Source organism: Ranitomeya variabilis, chromosome 2, assembly GCF_051348905.1.
Source record: "Ranitomeya variabilis isolate aRanVar5 chromosome 2, aRanVar5.hap1, whole genome shotgun sequence".
Lineage (NCBI taxonomy): Eukaryota > Metazoa > Chordata > Amphibia > Anura > Dendrobatidae > Ranitomeya > Ranitomeya variabilis.
Window position 1 is genome coordinate 382,615,637 of NC_135233.1, and position 14,398 is coordinate 382,630,034.

Here is a 14,398-nt window from a genome sequence, read left to right on the forward strand (position 1 = left end):
AGCACTGGAAATATACGCGGCACAGTGGATAGCACTGGAAATATACGCAGCTCAGTGGTTAGCACTGGAAATATACACAGCTCAGTGGTTAGCACTGGAAATATACGCAGCTCAGTGGTTAGCGCTGGAAATGCAGCTCAGTGGTTAGCACTGGAAATATATGCAGCTCAGTGGCTAGCGCTGGAAATATATGCAGCTCAGTGGTTAGCACTGGAAATATACGCAGCTCAGTGGTTAGCACTGGAAATATACGCAGCTCAGTGGTTAGCACTGGAGATATACGCAACACAGTGGATAGCACTGGAAATATACGCAGCTCAGTGGTTAGCACTGGAAATATACGCGGCACAGTGGATAGCACTGGAAATATACGCGGCACAGTGGATAGCACTGGAAATATACGCGGCACAGTGGATAGCACTGGAAATATACGCGGCACAGTGGATAGCACTGGAAATATACGCGGCACAGTGGATAGCACTGGAAATATACGCAGCTCAGTGGTTAGCGCTGGAAATATATGCAGCTCAGTGGCTAGCGCTGGAAATATACGCAGCACAGTGGTTAGCACTGGAAATACGCAGCACAGTGGTTAGCACTGGAAATATACGCAGCTCAGTGGTTAACACTGGAAATATATGCAGCTCAGTGGTTAGCACTGTTGCTTTGCAGTGCTGGGATCCTGGTTTCAAATCCCACCAAGGACAACCTCTGCAAGGAGTTTGTATGTTCTCCCTCTGTTTGGGTTCTTCAGATTTCTCTAGAGACATAGTGATTGGAAATTCAAATGGGGACAGTGATGTCTGTAGAGCGCTGCAGAATAAGATGTCACAATATAAGCAAAGCAGAAGAACGCTGCGGTTATCCCATAGGTGGTGGTCTCCCCATTGGTATCTGTTGGGCTCTGAATGTATGTAGTGGCAGTGACTGGTCAGCTAGGTCTCGGCAGAAAGTGCTCTGGCCAGCCATGGTGGCTGTCATGCAGATAGTGCTGTCACACGGTCCATCTGCCTCTTATGCGAGTCTGATGCACATGTAGTACTCACTATGAGGCATGATGTCCAGTGTACAGGGACGGAGGACGAGTCACAGAGGCTTGTAACGGTGTCACTGAGGGATGTGATCGTTAAGAGCAGGTAATGTTAGACCGGTGCTTCAGGCCAGAATATGGAGGATTTAATCCCCTGCTCTCCTCCCTGTCAGACCTGTGTACGGAGGACAAATCCGGGCCGCTGCCATAATGGGCCGTATGCTGCCGACGACAGGGACGCTTCAGCTATAGCAATGTGAGTGCATCACTGGAGGAAATGGCCTAAACCGGTACACAGGGTCGCTTCCTGGAGAGGATGAAAATAAGAAATCCTTGGAGACTGATGACGGGTTTCTCCACTTGGTCATGTGCGATTAACAGATTTGCTCCAATTATAATACTGAGCTGTCGCCAATAACCACTTTGGATTTCACCAACGTGATCAGTGTTCATGTCATGTAATCCTCCGCATGCATGTGTTTCCTCACGGCAAAGTTGACATCACGTCGGTGACATTTATAAAATCCTTGCACTGTAATCTGCTGGGAACGCATCCAGTCTGCTTCTTCTGAATTCAGCCTTAAAATCATCTGAACCCCGACAATATACGCTACTGTCTGCCGACTGGAAACCAGCGAAGTCTTGACTAGTGATAGACTCGAAAGGAGACGAGAGCACAACAATTGTACCATCACTCAGTATATCAAGACCCCACAAGGGAACGTTACATAAGACCCTCCTAAGGCCAACTATCTAATGTGTATGGGACCTCACGCCTCCAGAATGTTAAATTGACGCAGAAACTCTTAGGCTACTTTCACACTAGCGTCGTACTCGGCCCGTCGCAGTGCGTCGGGCCGACGTACCGACGCTAGCAGTGAATGCGCCGCACAACGGGGGCAGCGGATGCTGTTTTTCCACGCATCCGCTGCCCCATTGTGAGGTGCGGGGAGGTGGGGGTGGAGTTCTGGCCGCGCATGCGCGGTCGGAAATGGCGGACCGTCGGCACAAAAAAACGTTACATGTAACGTTTTTTGCTGCCGGCAGTCCGCCAAAACACGACGCAACCGTCGCACGACGGTTGCAACGTGTGTGCATACGTCGCAATGCGTCGCCAATGTAAATCTATGGGGAAAAAAACGCATCCTGCAGACAACTTTGCAGGATGCGTTTTTTTGCCAAAACGACGCATTGCGACGTATGCAAAAAAAACGCTAGTGTGAAAGTAGCCTTACCGTATTTAATCAGGCAATAAACGACAGCAGCTCACCCCCTTTTCCTCATTAAAAACATGCACACTCTCCTGAAGTGTAGGCAAAGGGCGTGAGGACAGAGGGCAGCTTTACAGGAAAGAAGCCTGGACAATGTGATAGAATCAGGACGTTGGCGATCTCGTTTTGGAAGACGCACTGAGCAACAAGAGAGGAGACCATGAAAATACCCTTTCCGCAAGGTTCAAAAATCAGTCCTCGCCACAAGAAATCCCATTATACATGTTTTAAGAGGGCCGCCAGAAAGTGCCTTGAGAGTAGATATTTATCATCGAGGTTGGTAGCTTCGGTGATGTAAGCCCGGGAAAGCAGTTTCCAGCACGTATAGCGCTGAGAAACCCTACAATTGGTGCTAGAAGCACGGGCACGAATCCCAAGGGGCAATGTGACTGCCGCAGAGATACTATATGTCCTGGGAAAAGTGACTGCAGCAGTGAAAGCTAACAACATTGAGGAGTTGACAAAGCAACAATTGCAGATTAATCTCAAAATGGAGACTAATCTCAGGCAGCAACAGCTATGACAGCAGCAGTAGCAACAGATGCAGCAGCAGATGGAACTCCTAGCCAAGGCGATCCATGGCAGGGCCCAACTCCTAAGTCAAGGTGATGACTCGCACGTCAGGAAAACTGTAAGGAGAGCCTTGCAAAAGATGACCTCGGATGATGATGACTAGGTGTTCATGACTGTTTTCGAAAGGGTGCCGGAACTGGAGAAATTGCCTCCGGAGGTTCTTGTGCCATATCTAATGGGGGAACTGCAGAATGCCTATTATGACTTGGCCTTAAATGACGCAAAAGAGTATGCCAAGTTGAAGACATTTCTTGGCACACTTAGGAGTGATCCTGTCTGTGAGGGTGCAACTGGTGCACCACTGGGCCTATTACGGTGACAAACCTCCCCGGTCCCAAATGTTCGACCACCTGGGTCAAATGTGGTTGCAACCTGAATCTTCCTCTCCAGCACAGATGGTGGAGAGGGTTGTAATGGACAGGTTCATACACTCACTTCCGAGGTCGGTGCAATCCTGGATTGCGCAGGGATAGTCCCGGTATGCCGATGAGCTGGTGGAAAGGTATCAGAAATTCAAAATTTCCATGGGGAACTAAGGGGTCTTAGCATTTCCTCTGGGGTTTCCAAACTAGGGCTGACACCCCAAAAGAGGGCAACTACAGCCAAATTAGAGGGTGTCTAAGAGTCATCTGAGATCTTGGCCATGGCCCCATCCAATAACGTAATTTGTTGGAGGGTGCCCCATGACCACCGATGTACCTCAGCATAGGACTTGTATTTTGCATATCCTGCCTGCAGTGCTGTCCCTCAACTAGATGAGGGACCGCAGACATGTCCCGTGTCAGTGAACGCTGTGCAAATGCCTGGTTTGTTGGACTCGGGAAGCTTGATAACCTTAGTAAGGGCCTCAATTACTCATCAGCTGATTCCTGGGAAGATGGTGAACATCTGCTGTATCCATGGGGACGCTAAAGACTACCCTGTTGCCCAAGTGATCATAGACACAAATTGTGGTCCAGATTCACATGAGGTTGGTGTAGTCAAGGACCTATTACAGAAAAAAAACAAAGAAACATAATGATTGTATACCCTGCAGTAAATAAATGAACAGCAATAGTGAATTAAAATAATATTGGACACATGAGTAAAAAAAAAATGCAAAAGCCATCCCACCACTTCACGGTGACCCTATTTGGGACAGTCCTAACTCTAATATTGAAAACCTTACCGTTTGTCAAGTGACATGCATGTGTATAAAGGTTGAGAAAGACGGCCCAGCTAGTGGACACCCAGCCAGGGGCAACCATATCAATATAACGTCTAGCTCAAGGAAAGGCAGGTCACACCTTTATATGCACATGATGCAAACAGACTGAAAAGAACCCAAGGGTATGAACTGGGATATAAACTGGTGAGCATGCAGCATGTAAGCACACGTTCACACTAGCCACTGAACAGAAAAAAAAAAGACAGAAACATAATTATTGAATACCCTGCAGTAAATAAACAGCAATAGTTCATGAAAATAATATAGAGTATTTAGTTAACGTTTTATGATCAAAAAATTCAAAAGCAATCCCACCACTTCACGGTGACCCTAATTGGAACTGTCCTAACTCTAATATTAAAAACCTTACCATTTGTCAAGGACCTATTGCACCCTGTTATAATAGGGCAGGACTTTACATTATTTTGGGACTTGTCAGGGAAAGTGAGGATGCCTGTGAGGATTGGTGGGCGCCCAGGTCCGCTAGCCAGAACCGCATGGACCAGGGATTGTGGGCATAACCCTACTCGAACAACACAGGGTGAGGGTAAAACAGTATGGCAATACTGTATTGAACCACAAAACAGGCAAATACATAGAACAGTCCCAGCACAGTACCCCTGATGGTTCACATTACAGAGTCTCACCCTTCCGCTGACCCGCCGGGATAACGGCAGATGTTATGTTAGAGCTCCCAGGGTCGGCTACCCCACCTGTGACACGCACGCAGAGAGGAGGTAACTTAGAGCATAGGAAGATGACAGTCCATACAAGGCCAGTTGATCCGAGAATCACAACCTGCCTTCATCTTCCAGGATCGGTTGCTCCACCTATGGCACACACAGAGAGGAGGTAACGACAAGCTTTGGAAAATGATAATCTATTGAGTCCATACAAGGTACAAGGCCAGTTGACATGTGAGTCACAACCTGGCTTATCCGAACATCTCCATGGAGCCAGGTGTCCAGCGGGTTCCAATCCTAGCTTTCTCCAAACATATCCATGGTCCAGCGATCGTCAATGGAGCAGATCTGTATACTTCCAACCGGAGCCCAATACCCCTTGGTTGTTTCCTGTAGAATGATAGATCCGTGTCACTCATGATGGAGCCATGATGAATTGGCTGCAGTCCTGTTTCTGGTACTTTGGGTGTTTTGTGCCTTGGCAGAATCTCCGGCTGACTCTCTCCATCTCAATCTCTTTATACAAAGGCATGTAGCCTATTTTTAGATTTACCCAGTGTCCTTCAGTCCAGCCTCACACAAAAGGGAACAATGGTGATGAGAGCAAGTAGCATGGCTTGATTATTTAATCTATGTGAATAGTTTTTCCCTCTCTGCTTTCAGGCCATGTGCACACGTTCAGTATTTTTCGCAGTTTTTTCGCTATAAAAACACGAAAAAAACGCTTACATATGCCTCCCATTATTTTCAGTGCATTCCGCATTTCTTGTGCAAATGTTGCATTTTTTTCCACGAAAAAATCGCATCGCGGAAAAAAAAGCAACCTGTTCATTAAATTTGCAGAATTGCGGGGATTCTGCACACCTAGGAATGCATTGATCTGCTTACTTTCCGCATGTGGCTATGCCCACCATGCGGGCAGTAAGCAGATCATGTGCGGTTGGTACCCAGGAGACTCTCCTCCACGGACTGGGCACCATATAATTGGTAAAAAAAAAAGAATTAAAATAAAAAATAGTCATATACTCACCGTCGATGGCCCCCGGAGTCTTCCCGCCTCTCAGCGGTGCATGCTGCCGCTTCCGTTCCTATAGATGGTGTGTGTGAAGGACCTGCGATGACGTCGCGGTCACGTGACCGCGATGACGTCGCGGTCACGTGACCGCGACGTCATCGAAGGTCCTGCACACACACACCATCTATAGGAACGGAAGCCGCTGAGGAGATCTGCTGTCTGCAGGTGAGTATAACCATTTTTTAAATTTTTTTTATTATTTTTAAACATTCTATCTTTTACTATTGATGCTGCATAGGCTGCATCTATAGTAAAAAGTTGGTCACACTTGTCAAACACTATGTTTAACAAGTGTGACCAACCTGTCAGTCAGTTTTCCAAGCGATGCTACAGATCGTTTGGAAAACTTTAGCATTCTGCAAGCTAATTACGCTTGCAAAATGCTAAAAAAACCTCGAAAAAAAACGGGAAAAACCGCAAAAAAAAATGTGGATTTCTTGCAGAAAATTTCCGGTTTTCTTCAGGAAATTTCTGCAAGAAATCCTGACGTGTGGACATACCCTAAGGCTGAGTTCACACGTAGCAGAATTGCCGCGGAAATTTCCGCGGCAATTCTGCGCCTCCTGCCGCGGGTATATCGCATGCAGAATTTGCATGCATACACCCGCAGAAAACTAGCGTTTTGCAAGCATAATTAGCTTGCAGAATGCTAGAGTTTTCCAAGCGATCTGTAGCATCGCTTGGAAAACTGACAGGTTGGTCACATTTGTCAAACATAATGTTTGACAAGTGTGACCAACTTTTTACTATAGATGCAGCCTATGCAGCATCTATAGTAAAAGATAGAATGTTAAAAATAATAAAAAAAATTAAAAAAAAGGTTATACTCACCTGCAGGCGTCCGTTCCTAATGCTGTGTGTTCAGGACCTTCCATTGACGTAGCGGTCACGTGACCGTGGTCATGTGACCGCGACGTCATCGCAGGTCCTTCACACACACCTCGGAAGCCGCTGAGAAGGTCGGGCCGCCAGAAGGTGAGTATATCACTATTTGTTATTTTAATTCTTTTTTTTTTTACCACTTATATGGTGCCCAGTCCGTGGAGGAGAGTCTCCTCTCCTCCACCCTGGGTACCAACCGCACATGATCTGCTTACTTCCCGCATGGTGTGCATAGCCCCGTGCGGGAAGTAAGCAGATCAATGCACTCCTATGTGTGCAGAATCGCCGCGATTCCGCAATTTTAATGAACATGCTGCGTTTTTTTCTGGATTGCGATTCCGCTCAGGAAAAAAATGCAGCATGTGCACAAAAAATGCGGATTGCATTCTGTTACATAGGATGCTTAATGTTAGCGTTTTTTTCGCGGTTTTATAGCGGTTTTATAGCGAAAACCCGCGAAAAAAACACAAAAAATCTGCTATGTGTGCACACAGCCTTACAGGCTTACACAAGCAAAAGTATAGATAACAGGGTATTCTTCTTGGTTTGCTAAAAATAGTTGTCTGGGTAATTAAGATATAATCCGGTTTCTTCACAATGCCTAATTGCTTGGAAGACAGCTCCTAAAGAAACCTTGTCACAGGCTGCAACTGACAGGTTTCCCTTTTGTGTGCTTGTTGGCAAAGAGGATGAGGTAGCATTCCTAGAGGCCAACATCCCTGAGATGGAGGCGTCTGGGGGAAACTTTGGAACCGCCCAACTCAGGGACTTCATTCTATAAACAACATTTGATAACGTGACTGTACTTTAATGGTGTTGCTCAGGAGCTGGGGGTTAATATCTGATATCCATATTTCGCTGTAACTGCTATGGTATATCGGGTCACCAAGCAGAGAGGGGAGGTAATTGAGCAATTACTGGTGCCAGGGCCGTACAGACGCAGGGTGTTAACACATGAGTATGGGCCATGTCTATGTGGTCATCTGGGAGTAGATAAAACACCGGAACAGATCCTTCAGAGGTTCTACTGGCCATGTTGTCACTGATAAATCTTGAACTATTGTAGGTCCTGATCCACCTGCCAGCTGACCTCCACGGTGGCTCACTTCTGTAGCCCCTTAGTGCCATTGCCCATCATTGAGGTTCTGTTTGATTGCATAGCCGTGGATCTAGTGGGACCCCTGGTTAAGTCCGCCAGAGAGCATCAGTATATCTTGGTGATCCTGGACTATGCTACAAGTTATCCGGAGTCTGTACCACTACGAAACTTCTCCGCCAAGCTTGGGAGTTGGTCCAGATCTGGTCTAGAACAGGGTTGCCTAAGGAGATCCTAACGGACCAAGGGACTCCATTCATGTCAAAGGTAATGAGAGAGTTGTCCAAATCCCTGCAGAACACACAACTCAGGACATCAGTCTACCATCCAGACAGATGGTTTAGTAGAAAGATTTAATAAAACCTTGACAGCCATGTTAAAGAAGGTAGTAGAGAAGGATGGACTAGACTGGGACTGACTACTGTCGTACTTTTTATTCTCCGTCGGAGAAGATCCACTGGCCTCTACTGGTTTCTCCCCTTTTGAACTGTTATGTGGCCGACACCCCCATTGACTCATGGATGTAGCGTAGGAGATCTGGGAGGCAGGGTCTACACCGTCCAGCAGTGTAATCGAACATGTGGCCCAGATGCAACAGAGATTTGGCAAGGTGTTGCCCATTTTGAAAGAACACCTCAAAGCACAATAGGCACAGTCAAGGATTAACAATAGAGCAGTGAGGGTGAGACATTTCAACCCTGGGAATTTGGTGCTGGTACCTATGGTGGAGACCAAATTTCTGGCAAAGTAGCAGGGGCCCTAGGAACTAGTTGAAAAGATTGGCGACGTCAACTATAAATTCCACCAAAAAGGGAGAAGGAAGCCCTGCTAGGTGTACTATGCCTACCTGATTAAGCCTTGGTGAGATAGGGAGCCCATGGATGCCCTGTGTTTGGTGGCTAAGTCTGAAGACAACATGAAAGAGGTCAAGGTGGCAAAGTCGATGTCACATGCTCAAAAGCAGCAGTTCAGAGAGTTGCTACATCTGAACAGAAACCTGTTCTCAGAATTACCGGGTTGTAATCAGGTTACAGAGCATGAAGTGCTCACTGAGCCTCATGTTCAGGTGAACTTGAAGCTGTTTTGGATTCCCGAAGCCCGCCAAGAGGTGATCTCGAAAGAGATGAAGCGGAGGCTGAGCCTGGGAGTCATTGAAGAGTCCAAGAGAGTCTTGTTACCAAAATCAGATGGAGAATGGCGGTTTTGCAATGACTATAGGAAGCTGAATGAGGTCTCTTTAAGTTCGAACGTGTCCAATGCCCCGTGTTGATGAACTGATTGAAAGGCTGGGGCCGGCTAGGTACATTACCACCCTTTACCTCACAAAAGGGTATTGACGAATTCCAACATCCCAAGATGCCAAGAAAAAGGCCTTCTCAACACCAGACGGTTGCTTCCAGTACACAAGGATGCTGTGTGGGTTGCTAGGAGCTTCTGCCACCTTCCAAAGACCCATAGATCCAAGCTCACCATAAGAAGTACGCAGTGGCCTACCTGGATGACATTGTGATCTTGATCCAGGATGCTCTACAGAAGGCGGAGATTTCCATAAACCCGAAGAAATATGACATGGGGATGGAGGAAGCTAAATAGTTGGGCGAGATAAAGCCCCAAATAAATAAAATTGACACGATCCAGAGTTGACCAATACCCCTTTCAAAGAAGCAGATCAGATCTTTCTGAGCATAGTGGGCTACTGCCACCAATTTATCGTTAATCTTGCCATGATAGCCGCCACTACGATAGACCTCTTTAAAGGGACGAAGTTGGCTGTGGCTAAGTGGTCTCCAGAATCGGAGACTGCCTTCCAGGACCTGAAGCTAGCCCTGTGTAAACAGCCAGTGTTGAAGGAACCAGACTTCTCTAAGGAGTTTGTGGCCAGACAGATGCATCAGATGGCTGCCTTATACTATAGAGGCTGCCTCTGGGGGTGCATTATATTAGAGGCTGCTTTATACTATAGAGGCTGCCTATGGGGTTGCATTATATTAGGGGCTGCATTATACTATAGAGCCTACCTATGGGAAGTGCCTTGTACTATAGAGTGCCTATGGTGAGTGCTTTATGCTATAGAGTCTGCCTATGGCGGTAACATTATACTATAGAGTCTGCTTATGGGATGTGCATTATACTATATAAAGTCTGCCTATGGGGAGTGCATTATACTATATGGAGGCCTATAGAGAGTGCATTATATAATATAGAGTCTGCCTATGGGGAGTGCATTATACTATAGAGGCTGCCTATGGTGGGTACATTATACTATATAGAGTCTGCCTATGGGGGTACATTATACTATATAGAGTCTGCCTATGGGGCTGCATTATACTATAGAGTCTGCCTATGGGGGGTTACATTATCCTACATAGTCTGCCTATGGGGGGTTACATTATCCTACAGAGTCTGCCTATTGGATGTGCATTATACTATATAGAGTCTGCCTATGGGGGTACATTATACTATATAGAATCTGCCAATGGGGAGTGCATTATACTATAGAGTCTGCTTATGGGGGGTACATTATACTATAGAGTCTGCCTATTGGATGTGCATTATACTATATAGAGTCTGCCTTTGGGGTGTACATTATACTATATAGAGTCTGCCTATGGGGGAGTGCATTATACTATAGAGTCTGCCTATGGGGGGTACATTATACTTCAGGGTGGGCCATTTCATGAAAGAATAAAGTTACGTTAAAACCAAGCAAACCATTGTTTTTCTGGTGAAATTCTCAATAAGTTTCATATGTCACATGACCCTCTTCCCATTGGAAAAAATAAAGTTGGATCCAAAATGGCTGACTTCAAAATGGCCGCCATGGTCACCACCCATTTTGAAAAGTTTTCCCCCTCCCATATACTAATGTGCCACAAGCAAGAAGTTGATATCACCAACCATTCCCATTTTATTTAGGTGTTTCTATATAAATGGCCCACCCTGTATATAGAGTCTACCTATGGGGGTGCATTATACTATATAGAGTCTGCCTATGGGGAGCGCATTATACTATAGAGTCTGCCTATTGGATGTGCATTATACTATATAGAGTCTGCCTATGGGGAGTGCATTAAACTATATGGAGGCCAATGGGGAGTGCATTATACTATATGGAGGCCTATGGGGAGTGCATTTTACTTACAGTAGGTAGACTGTGTGGGGCTCATGCAGTATATATATAGGGCGGCTGTGTGGGGCTCATGCAGTGTATATAGGGAGGCTGTGTGTGGCTCATGCAGTGTATATAGGGAGGCTGTGTGGGGCTCATGCAGTGTATATAGGGAGGCTGTGTGGGGCTCATGTAGTGTATATAGGGAGGCTGTGTGGGGCTCATGCAGTATATATATAGGGAGGCTGTGTGGGGCTCATGTGTATATAGGGAGGCTGTGGGGCTCATGCAGTGTATATAGGGAGGCTGTGTGGGGATCATGCAGTATATAAGAAGGCTGTGTGGGGCTCATGCAGTGTATATAGGGAGGCTGTGTGGGGATCATGTAGTATATATAGGGAGGCTGTGTGGGGATCATGTAGTATATATATGGAGGCTGTGTGGGGCTCATGCAGTGTATATAGAGAGGCTGTGTGGGGCTCGTAGTGTATATAGGGAGGCTGTGTGGGGCTCATGTATATATAGGGAGGCTGTGTGTGGCTCATGCAGTATATATAGGGAGGCTGTGTGGGGCTCATGTAGTGTATATAGGGAGGCTGTGTGGTGCTCATGCAGTATATATATAGGGAGGCTGTGTGGGGCTCATGCAGTGTATATAGGGAGGCTGTGTGGGGCTCATGCAGTGTATGTAGGGAGGCTGTGTGTGGCTCATGTAGTCTATATAGAGGCTGTGTGGGGCTCATGCAGTGTATATAGAGAGGCTGTGTGGGGCTCATGCTGTATATAGGGAGGCTGTGTGTGGCTCATGTAGGGTATATAGGGAGGCTGTGTGTGGCTCATGCAGTATATATAGGGAGGCTGTGTGTGGCTCATGTAGTGTATATAGGGAGGCTGTGTGGGGCTCGTGTATATAGGGAGGCTGTGAGGGGCTCATGCAGTATATAGGGAGGCTGTGCAGGGCTCATGCAGTGTATATAGGGAGGCTGTGAGGGGATCATGTAGTATATATAGGGAGGCTGTGTGGGGCTCATGCAGTGTATATAGAGAGGCTGTGTGGGGCTCGTAGTGTATATAGGGAGGCTGTGTGGGGCTCATGTAGTATATATAGGGAGGCTGTGTGGGGCTCATGTAGTATATATAGGGAGGCTGTGTGTGGCTCATGCAGTATATATAGGGAGGCTGTGTGGGGCTCATGTAGTGTATATAGGGAGGCTGTGTGGGGCTCATGCAGTATATATATATATATATATATATATATATATATATATATATATATATATATATATATATATAGGGAGGCTGTGTGGGGCTCATGCAGTGTATATAGGGAGGCTGTGTGGGGCTCATGCAGTGTATGTAGGGAGGCTGTGTGTGGCTCATGTAGTGTATATAGAGAGGCTGTGTGGGGCTCATGCAGTGTATATAGAGAGGCTGTGTGGGGCTCATGCTGTATATAGGGAGGCTGTGTGGCTCATGTAGGGTATATAGGGAGGCTGTGTGTGGCTCATGCAGTATATATAGGGAGGCTGTGTGTGGCTCATGTAGTGTATATAGGGAGGCTGTGTGGGGCTCGTGTATATAGGGAGGCTGTGAGGGGCTCATGCAGTATATAGGGAGGCTGTGTGTGGCTCATGCAGTACATATAGGGAGGCTGTGCAGGGCTCATGCAGTGTATATAGGGAGGCGGTGTGGGGCTCATGCAGTGTATATAGGGAGGCTGTGAGGGGCTCATGCAGTGTATATAGGGAGGCTGTGTGTGACTCATGCCGTATATGGGGGAGGCTGTGGGGGACTCATACTGTATATGGAGAAACTGTGTGGGGCTCATGCCGCATATGGGGGAGGCTGTGGGGGACTCATACTGTATATGGAGAAACTGTGTTGGCTCATACCGCATATGGGGGATGTTTTTTGTGGCTCAAGCCACATATGGGGGAGGCTGTGTGGGGCTCATGCTGCGTATAAGGTGCTGTTGGGGGCTCATACGATATACAGTTGTGGTGATGTGAGCTCGGAAGTATGCTCCAGCACCTATAGTGCTGAGAGAGTTATTTGGGCCATTCCAGGGCCGGGTTTTACAAGTGGTAATAAGAGATGGGTGGGAATGACCGCACACATATTCCAACCCCAGGGTCGTGGTTTGGCAGATAAAATGGAGGCCGAGCCTCTGATTCAGTGTCTGTGGCTGGAGATGTGGAGACCTCCAGTGTGTGTTGCTAAAGGCACTGAGCTGAGGGGGCAGACCCGCAATACCATATGGACTATTTGTTTTCAGTTTGTTCTTCACTTTGTGCCTTGCAAGGCTCGGTTTTGTTGTGCTACCCGATGCGGTTTATGAAGATAACCCCTTCCCGACCTCCGCTGTACTATTACTGCGGAGGTCGGGTCCCCTGCTTTGATGTGGGCTCCGGCGGTGAGCCCACATCAAAGCCGGGACATGTCAGCTGTTTTGAACAGCTGACATGTGCCCGCAATAGCAGCGGGTGAAATCGCGATTCACCCGCCGCTATTAACCAGTTAAATGCCGCTGTCAAACACTTAGGGTGAGTGTCCACGGTAAGTAAACGCTGCGTGATTGACGCTGCAGCGTCAAACACACAGCGTCCAGATGTTCCAGCATAGTGGAGGGGATTTTGTGAAATCCCGTGTCCACTATGCGTGGAAACCCGCACGCGGCGGCCTGCGACTCCGGACATGCTGCGCGTCTTTTCAGATCGCAGCATGTCCGTGCTACCTGCGGCGACGCTGCGTCGCCGCAGGTAATATCACAGGGCCCTATGGCGAGGGGTGCGATGATCCCGGATGTGTACTGTACACATCCGGCATGATCGCGTCCCAGAAAGGGGGTGGGGTTTAGCGCCGAGCGGCTTCGCCGCTGCGGCGATACCGCCGGCCATCCTGAGCGTGGACACGCAGCCTTACAGCGGCATTTAACCGGCGCTTCCGGCTGTGCTGCTGGAAATGATCGCATCGCCGACCCCAGTCACATGATCGTGGGTCAGCGATGCGTGAGGATGGTAACCATAGAGGTCCTTGAGACCTCTATGGTTACTGATGCCGGCCTGCCGTTGAGTGCCACCCTGTGGTCGGCGCTCATAGCAAGCCTGCAATTCAGCTACATAGCAGTGATCTGATGATCGCTCCTATGTAGCAGAGGCGATCCAGTGGTGCCAGCTTCTAGCCTCCCATGGAGGCTATTGAAGCATGGCAAAAGTTAAAAAAAAAAGTTTTAAAAAATATGAAAAAATTAAAAAATATAAAAGTTTAAATCACCCCCCTTTCGCGCCATTCAAAATAAAACAATAAAAAAAAAAAATCAAACCTACACATATTTGGTATCACCGCGTTCAGAATCGCCCGATCTATCAATAAAAAAACGGATTAACCTGATCTCTAAATGGCGTAGCGAGAAAAAAAATCGAAATGCCAGAATTACGTTTTTTTGGTCGCCGCAACATTGCATTAAAATGTA